At 37.0% G+C, this 13487-nt stretch overlaps 1 protein-coding gene across 1 annotated transcript in view; it reads left to right on the forward strand.

Annotated features, from left to right (window-relative positions):
• DGKI (diacylglycerol kinase iota) overlaps positions 1-13487 on the forward strand; it is a 258213-nt gene that overhangs the window by 204105 nt on the left and 40621 nt on the right. The window lies entirely within an intron of this gene.

Consider the following 13487-nt stretch of genomic DNA (forward strand, 5'->3'; position numbering starts at 1 on the left):
TTGTTACACAGTTGAGGTGAGTTATTTGCATTTTAAGAGATGACTATTTTATTCACAGGATAAAATGTGTAGTTTTGTCACATCTAAGGTTTGGGGTTGTACATATATTCAATCAGTCATTCAGAAATGTTTTATTAAGTGTTTACAATGGGTCAGTTATGTTATATAATCATGTTATACAAATATGCTATATGGAGCTATGTGCAGGGACAATGTGATGTGTGACACAGAACTTTTTCCCTCAAGGAGCTTGATGGGTCCCCTTTTGGGGAAGGGGGCAGTGAAATGACACATATGTACTGCAATACAAAGTGAAATTCGATGAATCTTTTATAAAAGAGGGATAAGCCAGGACTCTAAGAGTACCACTGACATTCCACTTCATGCTGTCCCTAATTCAGCTAAGGCACCATTATCTATTTAGCCAAACAAGTTTAAAATGAAAAAAAAAAGACAGCTGTTTTAAGCTTTCCTCTTCACCCTCCCATTGCTACCTGGCCACTAAATTCTATCAACTCTGTTTTTTACACTTCTTTTACCTCTGTTTTCTTTTCCATCCCCATTCCTTTCATTTAGGGCCACTCCATATCTTACTTGGACTTTTAAAATTGTCTTCTGATAGTCATACCTAGAATTCCTTCTTTTATTTCACTATATACCTACATATCACCAAACTGATTATGGTAAACATCTACTCCCATTGCCTGTAGGATGAAATCTTTTCAATAGACCAATAATTGTATTCATCTTTCCAATACTGAACTTAAACATGGACTAGAAAGTCCTAAGTGATGGACTCTTTATCTTCCTCTACTGCTCACTGCTTCTTTGGGCATCTTTCCCCTCGTCTCTATGCTCTGTGCTCTAGCCATGTGGCACTACATCTAATTTCTGAAACTCAGCACGTTTATCATGTTTCCCTGCTTTTAGCCAGGCTGTTCTGACAGAAGTCACTCCTTCTTTTTGCCATAGACAATTTATACTTACCATTTGACGTGTGGTTAATCATCTCATCATCCGTGAGAGCTTTCTGCCCTACTTAACATTGCATCGCATATTTTTCTTCATTCTAGAATTTAACTTAAAAATTTGTTGCTTGATTTACCTGTCTCCCCTGCTGGACTGTGAGTTCTTTGATATAGATCTAACAAATAGCAAACATTCAAAAGATGTTCATTAATTGAATACCTAGAGAGAGGTGGAGTTTTTAAGTAGGCCTGTTCTGCTGCCGTATCATAAAGTCTCTCCCAGTGTTGGAATGAAGTTGTATCATGTTCTATGAAAAATCACAGGGGAAATTATGTTCAGGCCTCTTAAGTCAGAATTAGGCATCACCCACCTAATGATGACCTACTGTTATATGCTATTTTGCTCATCGATGTTGGTATTGACTAGGTTTTTTATTGCATATTTAGAGGTCCTTGGACTTTAATGACCTTTGTTTGCATTTGCCTTCCTGTCTGTAAGAACTTAATCTCCCATTCCAGAATAAAGGGGGATGGGCTTCTGAATTACAATTCTGTAGTCTGCTAGGAATTCTTAAGGGTTATGGGCTATCAGCAAGCAGTGTCAATGTCCTGGGGAGTCGTGAACAGGTGACAACTACCCGGAAGACTTGTTCAGTATTAACGGCACTTCAAAATCGATTATTTTAAGAATATATATGGGTGTGTGTGATTAAAGAAACATTATCCAAATTAGAGGGCTTTTACATTTTCATGGCTTCAAAACGTTGATTCTGCAACTTCCAAAAATGATTCAAATATGTAATGTAAAATTATAATGCTGACTGACCTAATCTTACCTAATTTTCATATCTTCTAGCCCATGTATCCTTGGAAAAATATTCTTTTCCTTTTTTTATCACCAAGATTTTCTCTTAGTACTTAAAATGTGTTTTCTTATGTTTATACATTTTAAAGTGTTCATGTTTGCTGTGGTTAGCATAAAACCTTGAGTATCATGTCATCAAACTTGTGTTTGTATACAATAATGACATTGCAGTGTACTCTAAGAGAGGTAAGAAGTAGCATTTTTGCTTTCTCAAAAGTTACGGGTAGAAAACTCGAGGCACATTGGGCAAATGGATTGTGAAATTGGAAAAGAAAGCTCTGTGCCTCTTGCCTTTCTATTTTGTTTGCTTTCCACCAGTGATCCTATTTCTCTCTCTGACTGGTCACGTTGGCTATCCCCAGAACAGACTTCATTCTTGAGAAAATCTAATTTTCCAAAGTCCAATAACCCTGACCTTCTCGATCCCCTCAGATTATCCTTTCATGGAAAATGTGCTTGGATATCGTGGCCTTGTTATTTTCCCTCTTAGTTTCAGTTTCCTCACCTGTAAAGTGAGGCTATTCGTATCTACCCAGCCTACCTCATGGGATTGTTATGAGTTCAATTGTGAAATCACTTTCCAATTTGTTAAAAGCACCCTGAACATAATGCTGTTGATGTCAGCAGTGGATGAGGAAGTATGTGTTTATGATGATGTTTGCTCAGCATTACATACTGCCTTTGACAAGTTAAAAGATGTGCTGGGGAGGAGAAGGGGTGTGAAAAATGTTTCTTTCAACATTATCATTAAATATTAAATTTTATTGGAAGCCTTTTTATATCTGGGTGAGGAGTAGTAAAATGGTTAATACACAATTCAGCCTGCAGTGACAAAGTAAAGGGACAGTTTCTGATTAGATACGGGGTCATTAGGTATGGGAAATTGATGACATAAGGCATAAGTGAAATGTAGAATGTTCCTATTTTTATCATAGAGTATCAGAGTCATTAAGAATAGAGGCTAAAATTTACTGAGTGCTTCTTGTGCAGAGACACTGTGCTGAAGTGTTTCAGCTACATCATTTCATCTTTAACAAAGCACACTACACAGTAAAATTGTTCTCCTCAGTTTTTAGTGGGGGAAACTCACAGTACTTACATAACTTGCTGAAGATCACACAGCTAGTTAGTGGTAGAGTTAATTTTCAAACCCAGTTCTAACACTTCACCCTTGATCATTTACCCACCGTGTCCCCAGAAAACAAAAGAAGTGACTGTCAGCATTCAGGTGAATTGATAGAATTATAGAAAGAAAAAAATTTCCCTCTAACAAGAGGTTATTTACTACTGTGTGAGTAATTTCCTTTTAATGACAAAACAAAACAGACCAAAAATAACAACTTCTCCCTCCTGCTGAGAATGATTTGTCCCCGTAGAAAAAGTAAATACCAATGTCACATTCTCTCATAATTAGCTAACTGAGTGAAACTGAAGCTTCAGGGAAGCCCGCCATGCGAAGTCCCAGGGGGAACGTTACATTTTAATGTTACAGCTGGAAGCCAGAGTCCTACTCCTTGTCAGAAGAGAAGCTTGATGTGATGAATTGCCCTGTCCTACAGGTTTCCTCTCCATTTAGTGCCTATTGCCCCTGGAGCCACGTCTGGTGGGTTCCCAGGCTGCTTCGCCCGCTCTGAGCTCTCAGACTCTGTCTTGTCCTCTTAGCTTGCTTGCTTTACGGCCTCTCAGAACACCTCTGTGCTGGGGCACTGACAGAGGGTCAGCTTCCAACCAATGTCTGTTCACTTACAAAGTAAAAGACATTAATTGAGAGGAAATGCCAACAATCTGATTCCCCCTGGCATGTCTGAAGCAGGTATCCCTCTCCTGTCCTAGCCCGTAGACCTGTTGTTGGTAAAAATGGTTCTTTCTCACTTTATATGGTAGTTCTTCTGTTGCAACAGTAACACAATGAACAAGAATGGGAGTGGAGGCTATCTGGAGATAAAAACTGTAACAGCCATGATCACCAGTGTAAGTCCCCAAGGACGAGCCACCGTCAGGATTCGAGGCAGTTTTACTTTGCAGTGGGTTGTGCAGGGAAACGCATTGTAGAGTGGCCTAAAGCTCTTTAATACATCAGTGGCTGTCTCTGGCTCAAATACCATAGATTCATATTTCTCTCTAGTATAAATATATATGTATATATACATTTACTGAAATAGAAATATTCATAAAAGTGTATAAAATTTATCTGCTCAGTTTAAATTATAACCAAAGGAGCTACTGGGTACCCAGCCCCCAGTCTAAACAATAAGATATTTGTTGTAATCTGGAAGCTTCGTGATTGCCTTTCTGATTACATTCTCTTCCCTCTCCTATGGGGATAGCTACTATTCTGCCTTTTTTGTTAAAAATTTCCTTGTTTCTTTTCATCATTTTACTTCATGTATGCATATTTCACCTATGGATATATGTGTGTGTATAAATATATATTTTATATTTGTATTCCATATATGTGTGTATATAGTTTTGCTTATTTTGAACTTTTATAAATTGAATTATTTTGCAAACTCTTCTGTGATTTGCTTCCTTTGTTACAGAATAATGCTTTTGTAATTTATCCTTGTTGATGAGCATCATATTCATTTCATCAATTTTTCATGTTGTATAGTGTTCTGTTGTATGAATATATAACAATTTATATATCCAGATTCTGCTGATGAATGTTTAGGTAGGCTCCAGGGTTTCTTTCTTTGTTTGTTTTTGTTCTTTTTGCTATTGCAAACAATATTATGGACATTCTTTTTCATAACTCCTCCTGGTGTCCATTTGCAAGAATTTCTCTAGGGTTTAAACCTGGCAATGGCATAGTTAGGTGGTAGGTTATACACATATTTAATTGATCACATAATGACAAACTGTTTTCCAAAGTGATCATTCTAATTTATACTCCCAACTGCAGTAAGAGTTCCTAATAATCCACCTTTGTCAACACTTGATATTAACTGATTAAAATTTTTAGCCAGTTTGGTGGGAATGTCAAATGGTATCTTGTGATTTTAATTTGCATTAAATAATTACATATCAGATTGAGCATTTTTCATATATTTGTAGGTCATTTGTGTTTACTTTTCTATGTAATTCTTCATTTCCTTTGCCCATTTTTCCCCAGTGGGTTGTTTTTTCTCAGTGATTCATAAACATTTTAATGTATTCTAGGTAAAAAATTTGTGTTGACTATATGTGTTGCAAATTTTCTCCAGTTTGTGGTTTATCTTTTCAAACGGGGACTTTCCTTCACTGACTTGCAAAGCCTGTTCTGTCTCTCCATATTTGTGGGGTTTCCAGATTCCCTTTTCTGCTTTATTTATCCATATGTCTATTTCTGTACAATACCATGTTGTTTTAATTGCTGTAACTTTGGTAGAAATCTTGATATCTGGGAGATACCTAAAATTTGTTGTTCCTCAAGAGTGTCTTGATTGTATGTGAACTTTTGCTTCTTCATATAAATTTTAGAATCAGCTTATCAAGTTTTGTGTTGCAATTTTCATGGCAATTGCATGAATCTATACATGAGTATAAAGAGAATTGATATTTTTATGATAATGAGTCTTTTCATCTCAAACCACATCTCTTTACATTTAATTTTTTTTAACTAATTAATCTTTTAAAATGCCTATCAACAGAGTTTTATAATTTTTTTCGTGAAGGTTTTGGCCATCTTTTGTTAAATATATTCCTAAGTATTAACATTTTAGTGATATTTTATATTTTTAAAATTATATTTTCTAAGTGAACATTGTTGGCGTATTAAAAGGCAATTGACTTAGAATCTTGTTTCAAAATCTTGAATCAAGATCCCTGCTAATCTTTTATATTCATAAACTTTATCTAAAGGGTCCTTTTGTGAGGAAAGTATTTTCCTGAGAATTCTGTTTCATCTTTTCCAGTCACTGTGCTCTGTATGAGCATTTTCTCATTCTTTCTGTGCCAGTTAGAACACTCGGTATCATATCAAATACACATAGAGATAGCAGTATTGCCTTGTTCCTGACCTCCAAGTCAGTGCCATCCACAAGTCACCATTACTTGTGAAGGTCACTGGCAGGTAGTCGTGGTGTTGGTGGTGTGGTTGCTCCGTGGATAGACCTTTAAGGATTTTCCCCTTCATTCAAATTTGTTAAATTCAACAGGTATTGAATTTTACTGAATTTTTTTTCATCTTCTGAGATGATAATATGCTTTTTCTCATTGGGTCTTTTACTATGGTGCACTTCACTGATTGATTTTTTTAGTAGAAACCACTATTATATGCATTAGATGAGTTCAAATTGGTTATTACATTTATCTCCTTTATATATTGATGGGTTCAGCTTACTAATATTCTACTTAGAATTTTACTTCCATATTCCTGAGTGTGATTGGCTTTTAATTTTTCTTTTTTATAGTATAGTGCATGTATGATGTTCATAGCTTCATAAAATGAATTGGAAAGCATCTCCTCATTTCCTAACATCTGGAAGACTTTGTGTAACACTTGTTATCTATTTCTGGAATATCTTAGAAGATCCCATCAGTAAAGTTATCTGGGGCTGGCATTCCCTTTGTGGGGAAAATTTCAATGACAGATTTGTATTTTTTAATGTTGGAGGAGGTAGATTTTCTATTTCTTCTTGAATCAGTATTGGTAACTATTTTTAAAGGAATTCATCCATTTTATTAAAGTTATTTTTCATTTTTTGGCATACATTTTTAAATACTATCTTACTGTCTGTGTAACTTCTATGAGATCTGAGGTTACATCTACCTTTTCATTTTTAATATTGATTGTGCCTGCTGTGTGTGTGTGTGTGTGTGTGTGTGTGTGTGTGTGTGTGTGTGTGTGTGTGTGTGTGTGTGTGTGTGTGTCTCCTCCACCTCTCTCTCCCTCTCACCAGAGGCTTAGAGCCCTTTATGTTACTGGTTTTTCAAGAAACCATTTTTTACCTTCATTGGTCCTCTGTATTATGTATTTGTCTTCTGTTTCATTAGTTTCTTACGTTTATAGTTTCCTTCCTTCTAATCATTTGGGTTATTTTTATTCCTTTTCTACTATTTTTCTAACATAGACATTTAAATACAAATATTACCTGAATGCTTTCTCTTCCCTATATATCTCCTTCTGGAATTCCATTTAGATGCATGTTAGACATTTTCATGCTATCCTATATATGTTTTACCCTCTGTTCCCTATTTTATATCTCTGTTTCTCTGGATTGCATCCCAGATAATTTCTTCAAAGTTGTTTTCTTGTTCATTTTTACTAATTTTTATTCATATTCATTTAAGATTATTCTAGGTGAGCTGCTCATTTCCTTGGGCCTTTATGCACAAGAATTCTTTAAGTCCTTCAGAGAGGTTTTCCAGTCACCAGAGAAAACTACCAAACTTGATTAATATAAATTAAATTCTCCATTTGTGAGTTTGTGTGTGTGGGTGCTTGTTCGGTTCTTGTTTAGAATGCATAGGAAACACAGAGACATTAATTCAGAGTGCATCATATTCAGATAATGACAGTAACTAGTTAATGTTCATCACCAGTCATTACGTCTAAGTCTCTCTAGTTATTTTAGTTGTCTGAACCACATTCTCTGGTAGATTCCTTAGGAAACCAGTTTTTTCATACAATAGCAGTTGGTCTGAGTCTTTCACCCTTGAAAATTAGTTGTGCTGCATACAGACTCACTGGGGCACATGTTCTTTCCTTGACATTTTAAATATTACATTTTTCTCCTGTCATAAAGCACTTGCTATTAAAGTCTAATGATAATATTCTCCTTATAAAAGTCACTTTTTTTGGTCTTAATACCCAAAGGATATTTTATTTTCCTTTAATGTTCAGTATTTTTATGAAAATATGCCTGGATGTAGATCATTTTGAGACATGACACTATTTAAATATAAAGTTTATTATTTTTTAAACTTCAGAACCGTGTTCTTGAATTAAGTGTTTGTTCTGGTTTTTTGCTTTAGTTTTCTTCAGAAGTTCATTTTGTATGTGTCTTATCTTCTTTGCTTATCTTCAACCTTTGCCATTTTCTCTCACATTCTTTTTAGCCGTTTCCTCTTATCTTTGTGATTTTTAAAAGTTCTTTGTTTCTTCTACTTAAGGCTTTATTGGTTGAATTTATTTGTTCTTGTGTTCTTTCTAGTTTAATTTGCAAAATGTTTTATTCTTTTATTTCTAACGTTTTGTTGAATATCACCTCATTTCTGAATTATTCTAATTCTGATACATGATATTTCTTTGTATTGTGTCTTTAAGCTCATCTGAAACAGTACGTTACTACTTTTTTTTTATAGCAAGTATTTGTGATTCACTTCCACTATTTGTGGGAATGTTATTCTGTTCCTTATTCTTGTTTTTTTTCCTTCATGTGAGATTTTACATCCTTTTTTTGATACTTCATATGAAATTAGTTTTTCTGAAATTTAGAAAGAAAAACACTTGTTAGCTGTTCTAACTTCAGAGAGCTCTTTCTTGGGTTGGTTTTGTGTACTGTTAAAAGTGTGGTAGCTTGCTTTCTCAGACTTCCTGGCTTTGATCCCTAGCCTCACTTTTATCCAGACCTCTTTCCTTTACTCCTGTTGTCCCTGTTCTGCTCAGTGTGTACTCCACTTGGAAGATTACCCTCACTTTGGGTCCTATCTTGAAGGGGAGCCCTGGATGGTCAGTTTTAAGAGTTTACAGGGGGTGCAGTGCTCCAGGTACTTTTAGTCCTTACTGGGGGCCCTTGCACTCATGTGCTGTGGGAATGGGAAAAGCTTCTGACAGTTTCTGTAGGTGTTCTCACCTTGGCCCACTGTACTGTTCAGTGAACACCTGCTGGCTGTTTTAAGGCTTCCTGTTCTCAGGTCCATCAGCTGCCCTGCTGCCTCCCTGGGCTTTCCAGCACAGACGTTGATAGAATGCAGGTCATTTGACTCTTGGTGTCTTCTCTCCAGCCACTCATAATTTTGAGGTTTATAAGGGTATCTTGTTACTTTGTCTTAAATGTTGACCATGTGTTTTTGGTTCTTCTAGTTCCTCTGTCTCTCTATATGTGGAGACTCAGGAATATTCAAATAGTGTGCTGCAACTATTACCACCATCTCCCCACATTTCCTGATTTTTTTAATCCAGCATTTTAGCTTAAATTGTTAAGGAAGTAGCTCATTCCCCTTATTATCAAAAAGAGAAATTTATATTCTTTTTTATTCAAATAAAAGTTACACATCTTGAGAGTTATATATTTTTTAAAATAACTATGATACCTCCTGAAATTAAAATTTTTTTTAAAGAATAACTGATTTTTGAGAAACTAAGGTTGGAGGGATTAATGGTTTGGGTCCTTGTGTTTTAGCAAAAATAAGTTCAACTACTCCTTTGAAATTATTTGGCATAATATACTCTTATGTGTACTTAAAACTGAAAAACAAGGTCAGTATTTATTAAAATTTAATAAGTTCCAGGCAGTGGCTTAAGGGATGTTCTGCTGAGGTTTAGAGAGGTTAAGTAACTTTAAGGTCACACCAAACTATTATATACTGAACCAACTGCTCTAAATGTTTTATATATATTTAAATTTCACAACAATCATAGTACTACTATTATTCCCATGTTACAGATGAGGAAACTAAGGCACAAACCTATTAGGTGACTTGTTCAAGGTCACATGTGTAGAACTAGGATTCAAACTCATACTCTAGATCCAGATCCCATTTTTAGCCCCCGTTTATATAGTCTCTCAATAGCATGGCTAAGTTTTGAGCTAATGTTATAGGAAATCTTGATTCTTTTTGTTGAAAGGAGACCTCATAATTATTGGGTTGGAATTGGTCGTTAGAAAAGAGATTTTATTTTTTTCTTCTCGTATCAGTGAGCAGTACCCTTGACACAGAAGAACAATTTAAGGCTATATTCTTGTTCACTTATTTTACCTCCATACTTCCATAATCAAGGAAACAGGGATCTAATTTCTGGTCAGTAGCACTCAATCTTAAAAAGGTAGAATTCTTGAAAGGTAGCTATTTCCTAAAGAAAATATCACATAGAAAGACAATTATTTTATGACCAGAAGAGTAGAGTGGATTAAGAAAGTTAGATGTTTTTCCTTTTTATTTTCTATAAGCTATTTTTTAGTAAAATGTGATAAGTAAGCTTGGCTAAAGATACAGATGGAAACATCTGCAGATCTTTCATTGCCTTGCTAGGAAGAGTTTTCAATATTGGCCATCGCAGTATGCCACTTTGCAGTGACCTTGGGCTAGCTAATGCAGAGTTGCTAGAGGGTTTTTTTGTTTTTGTTTTTTTGCCCCCAATTCAGTTTATGACTGTGGAATCCCCTATTGGCTTTTATATTTAGATTCAAACCTTTTAGTGCTCCCTTTTTTTTTTTTACTTTTACTTTTTAAATTTTTATTTATTTTTTACATCTTTATTGGAGTATAGTTGCTTTACAATGGTGTGTTAGTTTCTGCTTTATAACAAAGTAAATCAGTTATACATATACATATGTTCCCATATCTCTTCCCTCTTGCGTCTCCCTCCCTCCCACCCTCCCTATCCCACCCCTCTAGGTGGTCACAAAGCACCGAGCTGATCTCCCTGTGCTATGCGGCTGCTTCCCACTAGCTATCTATTTTACCTTTGGTAGTGTATATATGTCCATGCTTCTCTCTCACTTTGTCACAGCTTACCCTTTCCCCTCCCCATATCCTCAAGTCCATTCTCTAGTAGGTCTGTGTCTTTATTCCTGTCTCACCCCTAGGTTCTTCATGAAGAACCTAGTGCTCCCTTTTGAGGTTCTTCCTCACCCTGGTTTTGTTTACTTGCTTGAATTAATTATTTCTACTTCCTGCTTGGGGGCCCCTCTCCAGATCCCATCTCCCTTGTATTCACACAGCCATATGCCTTATGTACCCTCCTACCATCTCTCTGGCAAACCACCTCCATTGTCCTTCATTCCAGCCCCTCCTCTGTGCTCATTAATTCTGTGTTTTCGAACCACCTCCATCAATTCTAAGGACAAACAATGATGAATTTTTCTAACAACTCAAATGCCCGTGATCTATCCTTCCCTATCCACTGACTGGTTTTTTGAGTGTATTCCAAATTTTTTCTCCATGGGTGGTGTTGCCCTTCTTATTTAACTCTATACTCAATGAATAGAAATGTTGCCCCATTCTACGCCGTGCCCTGGCACAGACCTGATTCCCTCTGTACAAGTCTCACTGTAACATTTGCTGCAGTATGTGGTGTTGGCAAACAGCACCTTCCAGTACAAATCTTTGAGTTCCATTGTGGCCTCATTAACATTGTTCCCTCTTGTAGAGGATAGGTTAGCGCTGGTCCTTTTCCAAAGAAATTCAGTTACTAATGTGCTGAAAAGATGGCCTTTTATGGTGGTCTCACTGGGTGCTCCCCAAAGGCTGTGTGAAAGGAAAGGAACAAAAATGACAGCATGAAAAAAAGAAAAAAAAAAAATAAGATGACAGCATGCTTTTCCTTGGCTAGTCTTTCACATTTCCTAGGAAAACAGACAATCACTGCTGATTAAAAACAAAATAAAACAGAACAAGCGAACAAAACAAACTACCCACCCCACCTCGGGCTTTCCAAAATCAGGTTGTATTACCTTAGTTCTTTCCTGACCCTACTATTCTCTCTCAGTCCCCCTTATTAAGTCTGACTATCGACTGTAACTGTATAATCCTTTGATCCTTTTGGGTTCTTTGGAATGTGTTGTTGGTGATCAGTATCTAATTAGCTTTTGAAGCCTTATTATAGATGTCTGTGTGTGTTGAGGGGGGAGTATTCTTTACTAAGATTTACATACAACTTTGCTTTACATTGCCTTTGGCCTCAGAGAATATTTAAGTTAAAGTATTTAAAACACTGCAAAATAAGAAAGTAACAGAAAAAAAGGAGAGAGGAAGGGATGAAGGCTAATCTCGTGGTTGCTTTTAAGTGGATGGGTGGGAAGAGGTCATCAAATACCGTTGTGTCGTGGATCCTCCAGCAACAAATGAAGCTTTCATAGATCTCATTCCTACAGATACATCACCTGTCCTACAGGTAAGTGTTTAAAAAGGGAGTGGGAAATTACTGGCTTGGTCCGCGTGTCATCATCTGTGAGAGCAGAGATGAAGAACTGCGCTTGCTTTATCAATGTTACTGTTTATTTAAGCTCTTTACTCTGTAGAATGATATTATCTGGGTTACCCATATAACCAAGGGGCTAGCAGGTACATTGGCAGTTATGGTAGTACGGTCCTTTTATAAGGATCATTGTTATTGTTACTCCGTTTGTCTGTGTTCTACTTAACTAGAAACCCTAATAGCCAATGAAAACTTCTCACCCAATCTGCTCTACCTAAAGCTTGTTTTTTATTTTGATGGCTTTCTCTTGCAAAGAACTGGGTGGCTGCTGGCAACTGAATCACGGTCTTAGACTAAGCCTCTCTTGTCACGAGTACCAGTTGCAAAATATTAGAATACCTTGTTCCTTTTTTAGGGTGGTTCCCAGAAGTTAATGCTGGATGTGTTACTTCAACCTGTACGTTCCAGGATCTCAGAAGCATTTTTCTTGTGTGGATTTTTGTTTGCCCATGATGCCCATTATAGCTCCTTAGGCCCGTGCTGTCCTGGATAGAGCTGGGAAAATAGTCATCAGTCCAAGCCCCTCTTTTTCAAAAGAATGAAGTTAACTAAATGCTTCCTTCCTCAGTTTGCCGGCTTTCTGTGTCCATTCTCTTTTCCCGGATGCTCTGAATTTTAGGGTATGACTTTCTTAGCTTCATGCAACATCCCTTCTTCTAGTCAGTGTAACTCCACACAATACCTGTGAGTAGTTCATTACCATGGCATTTCCTTTCCCGGTGCTGCAGCGTTATTTTCTGCACCTTCCCTCATCAGAGCTAGAAAAGTATGGGGCATGGAGACAACAAAACCTGCATCCCTGGTCAGCCACATTTCCCTGTGGCTGACCAGGGAAATGTTGGGAAGAGAGGACCTCGTTTCATCACCTAGCGACACCGTAGTGCTATCTGACAGTCTGTACAGCCACATAAGGGGGGACAGTATGGTCCCCTGCTGGGGAGAAAAGGCTCCCTCGTCAGCCTTTCACATGCTGGGCTGACAGCCTGGCTCTGTTACACAGTAGCCGTTGAGCAACTGTCAACCTCAGTAAGCCTCAGTTTCTTCATCCTTCAAATGGGGTGGTAACAATACTACTACGTATCTAGTCGACTCACTGTGAGGATTAAATTGGATAATATGGGGAAACATTTAGCTCTATGCCTAGCACATAGTTTGCTTGCAGATATTAACAAAAGAAAGGGACAGAGCAGGCGTGTAAAAATGCAAGAGAGAGCAAGAAAAACTATCAATGTCAAATAACGAAAATGGGAATATATTTTTCTATAAATAGACCCGATAGATCTATTTGCATGGACTTATGACTTTATTTAAGCCCATTGTTTTACAAATTTACTGGAACTAGACATCTCCTTCAGGGAGCCCAATGGACAGAGAAAGACTTGTGTCATTCTGGGCAGTGGTCACTTGAACATGGATGGTAGCCTCAGGCAAAGACAAGAGCCTTGTTCTTGGCGTGGGAAGGACCAGGCATCGCCTTGGCACTGCCTTTTGCAGGTTGGGTAACCTTAGGCAGAGCACTGCTCTCACGCCT

The sequence above is a fragment of the Aethalodelphis obliquidens genome, unplaced genomic scaffold, assembly GCF_003676395.1.
Source record: "Aethalodelphis obliquidens isolate GAN/ISIS:26980383/991018 unplaced genomic scaffold, ASM367639v1 scaffold5, whole genome shotgun sequence".
Taxonomy (NCBI): domain Eukaryota; kingdom Metazoa; phylum Chordata; class Mammalia; order Artiodactyla; family Delphinidae; genus Aethalodelphis; species Aethalodelphis obliquidens.